Source organism: Lissotriton helveticus, chromosome 5_1 (assembly GCF_964261635.1).
Source record: "Lissotriton helveticus chromosome 5_1, aLisHel1.1, whole genome shotgun sequence".
NCBI classification, from domain to species: domain Eukaryota; kingdom Metazoa; phylum Chordata; class Amphibia; order Caudata; family Salamandridae; genus Lissotriton; species Lissotriton helveticus.
In genome coordinates this window covers 116,853,276-116,866,810 of record NC_136065.1, presented here as the reverse complement: position 1 = coordinate 116,866,810, position 13,535 = coordinate 116,853,276, and the positions used below count along the sequence as shown (strand labels likewise).

General features: G+C 42.0%; 1 long non-coding RNA gene across 1 annotated transcript in view; it reads left to right on the top strand.

The window, feature by feature from the left end:
* Positions 1 to 13,535, top strand: part of LOC144752999 (uncharacterized) — a 50,483-nt gene that overhangs the window by 35,051 nt on the left and 1,897 nt on the right. The gene's annotated exons all lie outside the window — the stretch shown is intronic.

Below are 13,535 nucleotides of genomic sequence, written 5' to 3'. Positions count from 1 at the left end.
GCTTACCCTTGGTTCAGCTGGGCTCTGTTTGTATTACATCTAGCCTTCTCCAACATACTTTGTTGATATGGCATTTTATGATGAAATACATTTGATAAGTTTGTGAAACAGTTAAGCATGGTTTTCTCAACCACAAACCATATTTCTCTTTGAGTATCTGTTGATAGTATTTACCTTCCGAGCATCCCTAGGGATGATGAATGCAGATCCTTGTTTTGGGATGACAAAAAGGAAAGCTAAGCTTTTATCAATGGACAGCTTTTAATCCATTTGACTGGAATGGAACTAGAAGCTAAAAATGTGGCTGAACAAAACTGTAACTGCTTGGAAGAGTGTGTACTGGTGTATTGCCTTTTGACTTTTAGAGCATCACGTTCGTGGAGATGACTTGTCTTCCAACCAAAAATAATATATTCTCTTGTGTCTACACTTTGAAGGAATCAGAACCCACTTGCTTATGTAGGACAGAAAAGTACCTCTCACCACCCTAACCTTCAAGCAGTAGACCCTAGACAATACAAAATGGCAAACCACAACAAGATATTGAAGGATAGGGGGTGTGGGGGTTAGGATGGGGGCACCAGGGAGTAGATCCTATTTAATGGGAGACCTTGTTACTTTGGTATTAAACAATGGCCGAAATCTTCACATAGCCTGTGAATATAAATAATTTTTTCTACCTCACAGCTGTGTGAGTTTGAACCTATTCCGTGACAAGGACTGGGGAGAAGGATTTGAAACTTATGCCACGCTGAGACGCTGTAGAAACAGACCACAAGGAATATACGTTCATGTGAGAAAGTGGATATTAGTTGGGGTCTATGGTAGTACACCGCAAGTAATATTGGCACTATTCTTGTTATGTTCAGTAATGGTTTCAGTAATTTAAACCTGAACTCAAACCTGAACTCAACCCCTGGTAAAAATGGCACAGATTAGACAGACTTAATTTAAGATAATGTGTAAAGGATTTAGAAGTACAAAAGCGGTTAAAAAGTTGAAAAGACAAAACAATAAAAATCCCACTCCAATTTATAAAAATTAGAAAGTTTTTACGAGTAAAATTGCACCAAAATCACAAAAATCCAAGAAGGTTAACCATAGACCTAACTTTTCTAAATCTGAAATAAAGAGGCAAAAGCATTAAGCTTCAACCACAGTCCTCTATTTACCCATGACCAGTACCTAGACGGACTTAAGGCCACCGTGATGGGGTGGGGGTTGGATCCAGAGTCCAGGTTCATCCCAGTCTAAACTTTTACCATAGTAGACTATGACCAAGGTGAGTTACATGAAGTCGGACAAAGTCCCAGTGAAGTTGTTGACTTTTTGGGTGAAAGCTTAGAGCTGGAGGAATTCAAAACTTGCCCCAAGGAAGGTTTCTCACTGGCCAGATACTTTGGCCTCTTCCTCTGTAAAGATGTCTACCTTCAGACTTAGTTGTTTTTTGGAGCTCAGATTCCTTCAGCAGGGCAAGGCTTAAAGCTGCAGCCAAACAGTGCTCAGTGAGGCCGGATAACTTCTCTGAGATGTCCTGCTTATTTTCTCCTGTGGAAATCTCTGAGCAGGAGTCGCCTGAATCTTTGGGTCAGTGCCAATGCACATTTGTTGCATTGACATGGCAGGTTTGTCCAGGTATTCTTTCAGTTCTCCAGGCAAAACGTATTAAAAAAAGTTTTAGTAAGGCAGGAGGAGAGCATCCTTAGACACCAGCCAAGGGTTTCAGTACCTCCAGGGATAGCATGTGAGTTTCAGGATTCACTCCAGCAGACGCCACCAGAAGGTTCCCTGCAAGTGCAGTTTTCAGGAAAGAGCTCTATTTCAATCTTTTTGACCCTGTAGCTTAACAGGAGGTCAGCCAATGGACCCTTAGAGTCCACATTTCAGTCCAGCTCTTGGGGTTCTCCTCACAGGTCTAAACGGCAGGTGCTGTCCTCCTTCTGTCTTCTACAGTTCAAGTAATATTATGAAGAGGCTGCCCAGGGGTGCCATTTTTATGCCTGGAACTGGCCTTTTGCGAGGGGGAGAATCCTGGTCTCTACCTAATCAAAGGGAAAGATTCCATGGGGTAACTCGACCCATTTTTGCAGCAGTTCCTGTGAACCATTTGCAAACAATGCCCCTCTCTTCAGAAAACCAAGGTGGTACACTCTTTAGATCCTCGAACAGACCTCCTATGCCCACCCTAGAGGTGGGCTCAGGTAAATGAGCAAATGCTCTCCTATGGTCACTCAAAACCAATTCTGGGGCAGCTCCACCCTCACTGGGATTGGAGGCGTGCTGGGAGGAAACTGGAGGGTCAGGTCCAGGGGTGCTACATCTAACAGTGATGGGGTAAGCATAGTTTGAAGCCCAGGAAAGGGCACTGTATAGAACCAAGGCTAACCTGCCCAAAACACCTCTACCCTAGACTTTTGTCCACTATGGGTGAAATACCCACATCTCACACCAGGGAAGCCATCTGCAGTCATTTCCTCCTGGACAATGGTAAAAAGGTCCTTTTGGCTTAGACAGGGTAATGACTGTTTTAAAATTATGACTTCCAAAATAGTGATATAACATCCGAATTTACCAATAGGCTGGATTTTTAAGTACTATTCAACTGAACCCCTCAATCATTTTTCTAGCTGCTTCCAAACTGAAATTAAGCTTTACAAATTGTTACATTGTAAACCAATATTTTCCTAAGGGAGAGCCAGCCTGGCCACAGTGAAAAATTACTTTGCGAGTTTTCGCTTCCAGGACATGCAAAAAAATAAATCTAACTTTCTTACTTTTAAAATATCATACATTCTTCCCTATGGGCAGTTACGGTCAGCTTTATGGGTGACTTATATGGATTAAGAAGAAGGTTTAGGCCTGGCAACCACTGTTCCCACTAACGTGCGCGCGTGCGCTGGCGCGCACCTATATCTCCTGGAGCGCGCACCTTAAAATACAAACCGTGGACAGTGCGCCGCCGCTTTTAAAATGCGTGTGGTGCGAAAACGGTCGGATTGAGTGCCTTTGTTAAAGTAATCATGTTAATCACTGCGCCACCATGCGCTGTAATTAAGATAATTACTTTAACAAAGGCACTCAACTGCCCTGTAGCTGTGTCCTATCAACCAATGAAAGGCAGCAAGTCTACAAGCATGACGTGTGCATCACACGTCGTGCTTGTAGATTTGCTGCCTTTCATTTGTTAATAGAGAAGTGCTGGTAATTGCTAGCGATATCATTGGTGCCTTCTTGACCTGCCGCCAGTGTCTTCGTGTGTAACCAGGTCATCAATAAAAGCAGGAATTCGTGTTTTAACTCGATCATCCCCGCAATGTGCAGAAAACGTAGTCACTACAGATGGCCCTGGGAGATTTTTTTTGCAAGCAGGTGGGAAACTCAGTATTCAACTTTTCAGACGAAGCTGTTGCACTGACTATTTTAGACAGAGTGAACTCTGTTGTGGTTCGTCGCAGGAACAAAAGAAAAAATAGCTTGGAAAAGTAGCAGAGAATAAAAGGACTGAGTGCGTTAAACCGTGTCTTTGTTTATTACTTTATTTGCTGCTTAAACTGCTATTGCTGGCTTAAGTACCTTTCCCTGAATAGTTGTCTAGGAATGTTTTACACAGTTTTCTTCTGCAGAGTTAGGCTCATAATCTGTGTCGGAAAATATATATTTTTTTAGAGCACAGCAGTGCCACTTTTCCATTCCAGCGTGACCATAGACTCATTAGCATCAACATTCATAGGGTGAACTCTACCATAATCCGAGGCGAACTGGCAGAAGGCAAATCCTGCTTGGTACGAAGGCATCTGATAATTATTTATGAGAGCAAGCCCATCTATCCTTGCTATTGATAGGAATACTATGTGGTTTAACTATTAATAGAACACTGCTTTGTTTTTTCCCTAGAAGATACACGAGGGGTTTATGTATCATTTAATAATCTTCCAAGCAATGTACACATTTACAAATGAATGCACATTTTTCATTTTTCACAAAATGCTGAAAATCTTGGTAACTGTGCCTAACTGCACAGCATAGTTATTTGTAGGTGTATGCCAGTTGCCAATCAGATGCAGTCGCTTGCTTCTTTAACTATTGCTCGTACAGGCCTGCTAAGTATATCCATCAGACGTGACTCTAATGCATTTCAGTGTGGTGTTCCGCATCACTGCACTGAAATGCATTCTCACGCATTTCACTGTCTCACTCTGCCGTTACCAGCGCTTAAACTAGCTGTGCCAGGCCGCTAGTGCGCCCGCCGGTGACTGGTCAGCCGTGCGCCAACTCTGCTGCCCCCCACAGACTTGCCAGCACTCTGAGGCTCGCTCAGTAAACAGTTAATGATGATCCACTCTGAGTTCTACAATGTTTCAATCTGGCCCGACCCTGCTCTGCTCTGCCTGGCTGCATCCTACTGGCTGGTGCCCCTGGGGGGATGTGGCCTCATGTCCTGGAACACAGCCAGGAAGTAAGGGAGGTCAGTCAGAAGCAGCGTGGTGGACTTGGGACTGAGTTGTGATGTCCGCCGCATAAAAGTTGAGAGAGTGCTGCCTGCACATTACCCGGCCTTGGACCCCAGACCGCAGCATCATGAATCAACACTGACTATCTCGCAGCATCATGGCTGCGCCTGAGAGGCCTGTTGGGCGCTCAGCTAAGGGGAGAGCTGCCTGCAGCTGTGCTGTGCCAGTGTGGGGCCGCGACCGACTGGACACGTCTTCATTGCTTGATTTTTTTGCTCGCGAGAAGTGTCACTCATAGTCTTCGAAATGTCACTGATAATTTCACTGAATTATGAAAATGTCACGCATGGCAATCTGAAACCTTGGCAGCTTTGCACGTAGTTAAATTGTTTGTATTTCATGTGTTCTGGCCATTTAGTTAAACCAGAATTTTTTATTGCAATTAACTTCCTGGTTATTTAACCTTTACTATGGGTGACTCGCACTACTGGAGTCTGACACATGGTAAATTCATGGTAAGTGGAGTGAGCGGGTTTACTGCGAATGTGCCTTTTTTAGTGTAAGAGGCACCAAGCTGGTTAAACGTGAACACATGTAAGAACATGTGTGTGGGCTTCACGTATGAAACTACAGTCATGCACAGCCTTGTAATTGCACATAGCTATTCTGGCACAGAAGGGACTCTGCATTAATAGGTGCTGACCTGGAGTAGGCATTATATTATTAGTGGGCATTCTTACTGAGGTCAGTGAGTCTTATGGGAAAATCTGTGGTGTTTTCATTGTGTATTCATCTAGGCCAAATCTGCAGTGAGTTGCACTCCAAATAGGCTTCCACAGTCCTGCAAGATCTCAAATTTGCAAAACTCATACAGTGAGTTTGAACATACAGGGCTTCAACATAATACATCCACATCTTATGGCACTACACAAATTGTTTTATTTATCATACTCTGCTCCTCATCACATTCCAAGCATTTGTACCCCCCCAACCAACTGGGGCAAGTAATTTACCCTGCTACCCAGCCAAAGGAACAAAGACCCCTCCAAACAAAATGGTTGCTCTGAATTGCATTTCTTTATTGACAGTATTAATAATGAACAGTGAAATGCCTATACATTTTATGAACACATTTCAAAATGTTTATTAATTCCATTGGTTTAACTTATGATACAGGGGTAAATCACAATATAATGCTATTTTATAAACATGGTGGAATCGTGACGAACCTTTAGGCCTGCCCCTCCATATTGACATCCCTTTTAATGTATAGCATTTACACATTATTACATGGTTTCTGTTATTAATGTGGTAAAGGTAATGACCAGACCAGTCATCCTGCTTTATATATAATGATACTACCTTATAATGTGATATTATAGCTGATACAAGTGGAGGTGATTCTGAATATGTGGTTCAGTACCCACTAAGGGTGAAATGTGATATGAGAATGCCACCAAAGTTATTTTTATCTACCTGATGTATCTATTCATCAGTTAATACCTGCGTATGGTTGTAAAATAAGTGTACTTTTCCCTTTTAAAAGAAAAGGCGCTAACTGGAATTTTTTGGGGAGTATTGTTGTTGCGTGCCAGAAAATTGGTATTGCTAGTCCACACCATCTCTTCTAAATAGGCCTAGGACTAATCAACTTTGTTACCCTAGCCAAGTGCTACAATAGGGTACTTGGCTCCGAGTCAAAATACAATTGCATACTTATTACTTTCATCCTTCCCAACTAATAACCCAGTTTCTCATAGTCTCTCTTAATAGTTTTGACATGTTTCAGCCAATACTGATTTGCAGACCTCCTCTGGACAATCCTGCTGGGACCTATACCAAAATTCTTTACTATACCCTTGAATATTTCTTGTCTGTGCACAAGCGAGTATATTATATGCGTGTGTGTGTTTGTGTGTATATATATATATATATATATATATATATATATATATATACATATACATACATACACACACAGAGAAAGGGAAGGTGGCTGGGTATGTAGGCAAACACAACTCACTCAGTACAGGTAGAATATATTCATAAGTGTCAGTTTCTTAAATGTCCATGTATCATTTGGTGACCTGGAGGAGGTAGAGCCACCTAGTCTTCCTCTATTGGAAAGAGAATTTTCCAAATTGAATTCAAAAGGGTTCTCAGAGCATTTAAAGAATTGATTTGAGTTCGCTGTGTTAACAGTTCATGCCCTGCAGGAACTAGGGGTGCATGCACACAGGGGGGCATACCATGTGTCCCCCTGAATGTATCCCCAGTTATGCGATCATGTATAGGCTCCCAACATTTCCCCACCCTATGAACAGAGCTCTAGTTGAGAATCTTTAGTAAATCTTATCTTTGTACCCACGTTGGAGCCTTGTGCTTTTACTAAAGCCGAAGTGAGCTTGCTTGTGTAACCAATTCATGTCATAGTGTGTGTATGTAAATTGCAAACCTTTCTTAAAATCCATCATGTGGCGCTTTATGTCTGGAAATGCAGTGTATTTTCACTTTTTAAGCAAAACGTTTAGAGGGATTTTTGCACTGATATTTGTCGCTGCACCCACATGCGCGGTCTGGTTCTTGGTGCACATAGCATTGGCTGCAGCGCACAGAGACCTTCCACTGCCGCACATAGAGTAAACAAATTAGAGGGAACACTGCTGGCAACAGGTTTGTTTTGCCAGGCTTAAATGGTTAACTTAACCACACCCAGGCTGCAGTGGCCTGGAGACATGCTTGTTGTCTATTAAGGGGTGTCACAATATATGTTGCAGTCTAAAAGTGGCAACTTACAGGGCCTGGGTAACTTTGTACCATATACTAGGGACTTTTATATACTTTAAATATGCCAATTAGGAGTATAGCTAATTTCAACATGTTTTAGGGATCAGAGCAAATGCACTGGGACCTAGTTAGCAAAGTCAAAAAACAGCAGCATCAGTCCAAAAAAAGAGTGATGATACAGAAAGAGGCATTTTTCTACGATGCATATTGCAGTTCTGAATAGGCATCCCACTAATCTGGTCATCAAAATTCATAAAAACAGGCCCTTCACACCAGTGAAATGCTCAGTTCCACAGTAAATTAGATTGTTGTTCTTGTGAAATGGACCCTAGAAATCAGCACAGCAAGCGTACCACTGCCTTCTTTGGAATCAAATTAGTTTTTACTTCTCATGCAAGCAGGTCTGCCTATGGCTCCTAATAAATTGCTAACAAAAACATCAGGGTCTTACAGAGGGATTAACACAACCCTCAAGTTAAACTGGCCATGCTAGACCCTCTCTAGCAGAAGTTAGCACACAAACACTTGCCCCTTTGGGCTCCACAAAATGCTTGCAATGAGCCTTTAAACAAGGCAAAATAGCCTTAACTGCATTTGTTGTGAAGTTATCCTTTGAGTTCATAAAGATGTTTGCTTGGATGTAGAAGCGGTGAGTTTTTCTTCTTTCTGCGTGCCACTGCTGGTAGAAAATATAATTAACTGGGGGTCTTTAAGGGGCACAGCCACCTTAAATGTCTAGGCTCCACCCAACATGGCTATGAAATATTTTGGTGCATCCTACCTCTCACGAATTTGGCAGAGATTTTTGCTGCAACGCGATCTGCCTCATTGTGTGTCCTGGGTACACGGTTTCACTGGAACCAAGCTTACCTGGCTGATTTAGCCCTAACTAGGGCGAAACCTGTACTGGGTTGCTTGTGTTCTGTTTCGGGGAGAACCTGGCTTGGCAGTTCGGGTTGGACAGTCCCATTTGAGCAGGGTCAAGGCTGATTTGCATATGGCTAAGTCCAAACTGAGGTGGCAAGGTGTGCAAAGTAACAATAGAGTAGGTTGCCACCCGAGTGATTACTGGTAGGTGAGTTTAATTCAAGCATTCCATCCATCACTTTTTTTGGTATAACTCAGTATTTGTCCAGCAGAGGTTGCTGGACATAACTTCATGCTGCTAACTTGCAGCCAAACATGTTTTTGGTCACAGTGTGATCTGGGACCTCGGATGGTCCCGATGGTATGCCCTTGATCCGGTTCCAATTGTCTTTGTGGTAATGGGTGCAACCCATTTCTAGGGGGCATCATAATTAGGTAAAGTGCAGACTTTGGAAAGGGTCATGATGACCGAATGGTGCAGAGGGGTCATGAAGTGTGACTTCCCATCATTCATTCCATTTACGGGAACAGTTCTTTACAACGACAGACTTTCTTCTCTCTTGCCAATGGCCCGCTGATACATGTGGATTATCTATGTGCCATCCCACCAAAATGTAGGCTTGCCTTTTTTACACTCAGCTCAACATGTCAACACTCCTTTAAAGAAAAGTCTCTATATCTGATGTCTTTCCTTGAGATCTAAAGACTGTATTTTTCAAATCTCATTGGGAACATCTAATACTCATGTCACACTTGCATGTATGCAATCCTTCCTACATTTTTAAGGGACCACTCTAAAGAAATAAAGCTATGAGGGAGAATGGGTTTACCAGGCCCTGTACCTCAGTCTAGCCATGAAGTAAACCATCAAAACATTCAAGCGTTCCTATATGCTGGCCTGCCGGTTTGTGCAACAAAAAATAGAAGTATTTGTAATGGCACAATTACCAACAATGATTTATAATGACCATTTCTGATTGAATTATGACTTTCTGACAATTGCAATCCTATACTAGATGGTTTAATACCTGTAGGATGCAGAATATTGTATATAGACCACCTTAACAAAAAAGGAGCAGTAGTTGTGTTGATTTGTAAGGGCACATACATTTCTGCCCCAGTTGCCCCCTATTAATGGTTGGTGAGGTGCTGTTACTCATGCTTAATACATCCGTAGTCCGTTTTCTAATTTACCATCCAACTTTAATTATGAATTTCTTCTTCTGTCTTGAAGAACAACTAATACATGCCCAAACATGCTAATGCATGTTCATAGTGCTTGGCGATTTAATATTTAGGGTGATTGCCCAAGCAACCATAAAAACTAAGTATACATCTAATACTATCAATCTTTGTAATACTTTAAAACATGTTAAAGATTGCAGGATATCTATTAGACTGTATTCACTCGACCATGGGCTAAAATGTTCTCTGAGGCTTTCAGTAGAAAAAAATGTAATAGAATAATATGTTATCTACTTCTCTCAATGATGCAGACCCCACTGCATTAGGTAATCCCTTTTCAGATAATATTAACTCTATCCTTCATGAATTTGAGCCAAAAATAAATACCTATCCATCCACAATAATTCAAGCTGCAACACGTACACTTCAGTGGTGAAAGGAGAAAAAGTGACTCTGAGAAAGCTTGAAAGCCTATATATGAACAACCATAATTCAGTAGATAAAGAAAATTACATCAAATAGCTTCTCAAATATAACTATTTAATCAGGCAGGCACAAAGGATATATTGCTCAAATAAAATTCTCAATGCCCCTAATATTTCAAGATTTTTTTCAGTTGTTAATTTGGCAGCTGATCTGCACAATATCCCTTCTCAAAAGATGGTTGATAATTCTGCAATCTCTACTAATATAATAAAGAGAGAGCCCAAACCTTTGAGGCGGGTAATCTCAGGAACCACAGCACCAATCACAACACCCAATACAGCGTTGGAAAGGGCAGTTTCAGCAGAAGGACATAGGCTATGCAGACGCCCACCATATACATTTAAAAGGTAAAAGAACCGTGCCAGCAAAGTAGCCCCTTGTGGGCGTGTCTGCGTTGTGCTGTGGGGGCATGACAAACGCTGGGGGCATGTGGTACGTTCCGCCCTTCATGCCATGTCTCATATCGTGTGCTGTGGGCGCGTGCTGGGGGCGTGGGCGTGTGCGGGGCGCGGGATTATGGAGAAAAAAAGCGAGCGTTGTGCCCAATATTTCATTGTTTTTTCTTCCCAGGTTCTGTACATTCCAGCTCCGGGTGTCCACCCTGCTCCCTTTAAATACCCCTGCACCCCAACCCACCCTTACTCCTTAAAATACCCAACACCCTTAAACACTAACCCATCTTAACCCTATAAATATACCCTGTACCCCAAAACCCAAACCTATCCCTAAACCCTAAAAATACCCATGTACCCCAAAACCCAAACCTAGCCCTCAACCCTAAAAATACCCCTGTACCCCAAAACCCAAACCTACCCCTGAACCCTAAAATACCACTGTACCCCCAAACCCAAACCTAGCCCTGAACCCTTAAAATACCCATGTACCCCAAAACCCAAACCTACCACTGAACCCTAAAAATACCCCTGGACCCCAAAACCCAAACCTAGCTCTGAACCAAAAAAATAACCCTGTACCCCAAAACCTAAACCTACCCCTGAACCTTAAAATACCCCTGTACCCCCAAACCTAGCCCTGAACCCTAAAAATACCCTTGTACTCCGAAACCCAAACATAGCCCTGAACCCTTAAAATACCCCTGTACCCCAAAACCCAAGCCTACCCCATAACCCTAAAAATACCCCTATACCCCAAAACCCAAACCTAGCCCTGAACCATAAAAATACCCCTGCACCCCAAAACCCATACCTATCCCTAAACCCTACAACTACCCCTGTACCCCATAACCCAAAACTATATCTGAACCCTTAAAATACCCAAAAACCTCAAAACATATACCTCAGTACCCCAAAACATGGTATGCCTAAAGAAAGTTGCGGAATAATGGGTGTTTCCCCTCCCCCGGTAAGTACATTGGTGGCACGGCGGCCCACATCTCCAGCAACATACTCATATTTTTTCACCACCGATTTGAAAAAATGCACAGGTCTCTCTCATTGATGGCCAGCAGCGACATACACTTTTAGACACACCTCCCGCACAAGTTCTAGAATTGTGAACTTTAGAGCTGGGGAGCTACGTTTGAATCTCGACATCAGCTCAACATCCTGTGATTCCAAGCAAATCACTTTGTCTCCCCATGCCTACCACAAATGAATGTGTTCTTCTGTAATGTAAATTGTGCTCATGCCATGTTGTCGAGTTCGCGCTATATAATATTGCAAGGAAAAATAAAGTAGGGAAACTCGAGTTCACACACTACTGAACGCGCACTCTTAAGTGCATCAGCAGTGCACTGTGAATCGGAGCGTTTCACAGGCCTGTCACAGATAAGAAATGCTATCAAAACAAAATCCTACAAAACAATATACTACTGGCTGCTAGTATTTTTTATAAAGTTAACTTTAGAGATCAGCTGTCCAATAATCAAATCTCCTCCTTATCTACTCCTTCATCCCTCAATCTGATATCTCACTTTACAGATTTTAGGCTACTCACTAATAAAGACTGTAAGGATCCAATAGAAAAAAAGTCACCCTTAAGGCGCACCAAGAGATCCACTTAATGGTGCATACAAGAAACAAATCAAGGAACAGTTAGCCCAAATGTTTGAAATATTGTTAACCTCTGCTAATTTAAGATGTAGACCACTTTAACCATACAGCCCAATCCTGTAAAAACAAAATCCTTGCTGTATCCAACCAATCTAACAAATTACAGTTCCCTCTTGCTTCTGCTGGATTAATCTAAACTAATAGAGGTTAACTCATGGCTTCAAAAATGTATGGATACAACTGAATTCAATATCCCTTGCAAGCCGGGTTTCGACAGGAACGTAGAACTGAACTTCTCATTGCAGTACCGTCTGAGGACCTATGGATGATGACTGGCTAGGACGGAGAGCGGATTATGATTCTCCTGGACCTCTCTGCTGTCTTCCATACTATTGGCCAGTCTAGACTCCTACAAAGATTATAGCCTTAGAGGGAGCCATTTTAAAATGGATTCGCTCATTTTTAACAGACAGGGTTCAGTTTGTATCACGGAAAAAATTTACATTTCAGCTGAGACCCCCTTTTCTGAGGAGTGGCACATGAATCAATTCTGCTACTTCTTCCTTTTCACCTTCATCTTTGCCCCATAATTTACTTGCTGCAAAATGTCCACTTTTAGAGTTATTGCTAAGTAGATAACACTCATTATGTATTTAGGTTGCTGCCAATCTTCAATATGATAATGCTGACATCTGAATACTTACTACTACTCAGAACTTGATGACCACAATAGTTTTAATGCTGGACCCCTCAAAAACCATGATCCTTCCAATCTATAACAAAATAGCCAGATGGAGCAATTCTCTCTGACACCGCTGCATGGGCAACTACTCAATGTATGTTTCTACAGCCCATAATCAGGGTGTCTTACTCGACTCAAGCATGTCCTATGAGTCTCAAATTGCTTCTGTCATGAAGTCCTGCTTTTACCGACTAAGGAGACTGAAGCAAATTCTTCCTTTCCAGGCCTTCTCCCATAGAATTGCGGTATCCAATGCTTATATTCAATCTAAGATTATTTGTTGGCAATGCCATCAACCTTGTTCTTCCAAAACAAAAAACAATTGCGCCTTCAGCACATCCAAAGTGCCATCATCAGAACTCTATTCAATCTGAAAAAGTCTGACAATGTATCCGAATATAGAAAACAACCCCATTACCTTCCTGTTGTTAAGTGCATTCAAATTAAAGCAGCCCATCCTTCCTATCACAGATATTACAGAATCGCCCACCCAAATGCCCACTAAGAAAAGTGAATATATTAAAAATAATGTGCCACTTATAAGTGCAACTGAAAAAAGGGTATATGGGACCTTTTCCACCCATGGTCCTAAATGCTGAAATTCCCTTCCTCTCACCTTGAGAGCTGCAGTAAATTTCCTGAATTTCAGGAGACCATTAGCTGTTCCCCTAATAGTGGGTGTAATTGGATTGGATGATAGAAGCTACCGTCTTGTGTCTAGAGATCTAAAATAAAGAAATAAATACAATTCTAAAACTCCTCTGGATGTAGCCTGTATTCTACATCTTAGATCTTCCATTACCGGCCTTGTCTAAAGCAAGGATTGTGCTCTTGATCTCGGAAGATCCATATTTTGCCTCAGAATCATCCTTAGACTTTAGACACAGCTAGGGTAGTACTCTCTTGAATCTGATCATTAAAATCGAGTAGTGAAACTTAAACCTCAACAAAGACTCCAATAAACCTAGTCTTAACTCTGGCTGTTTCACTGTTTGTCTACACAAG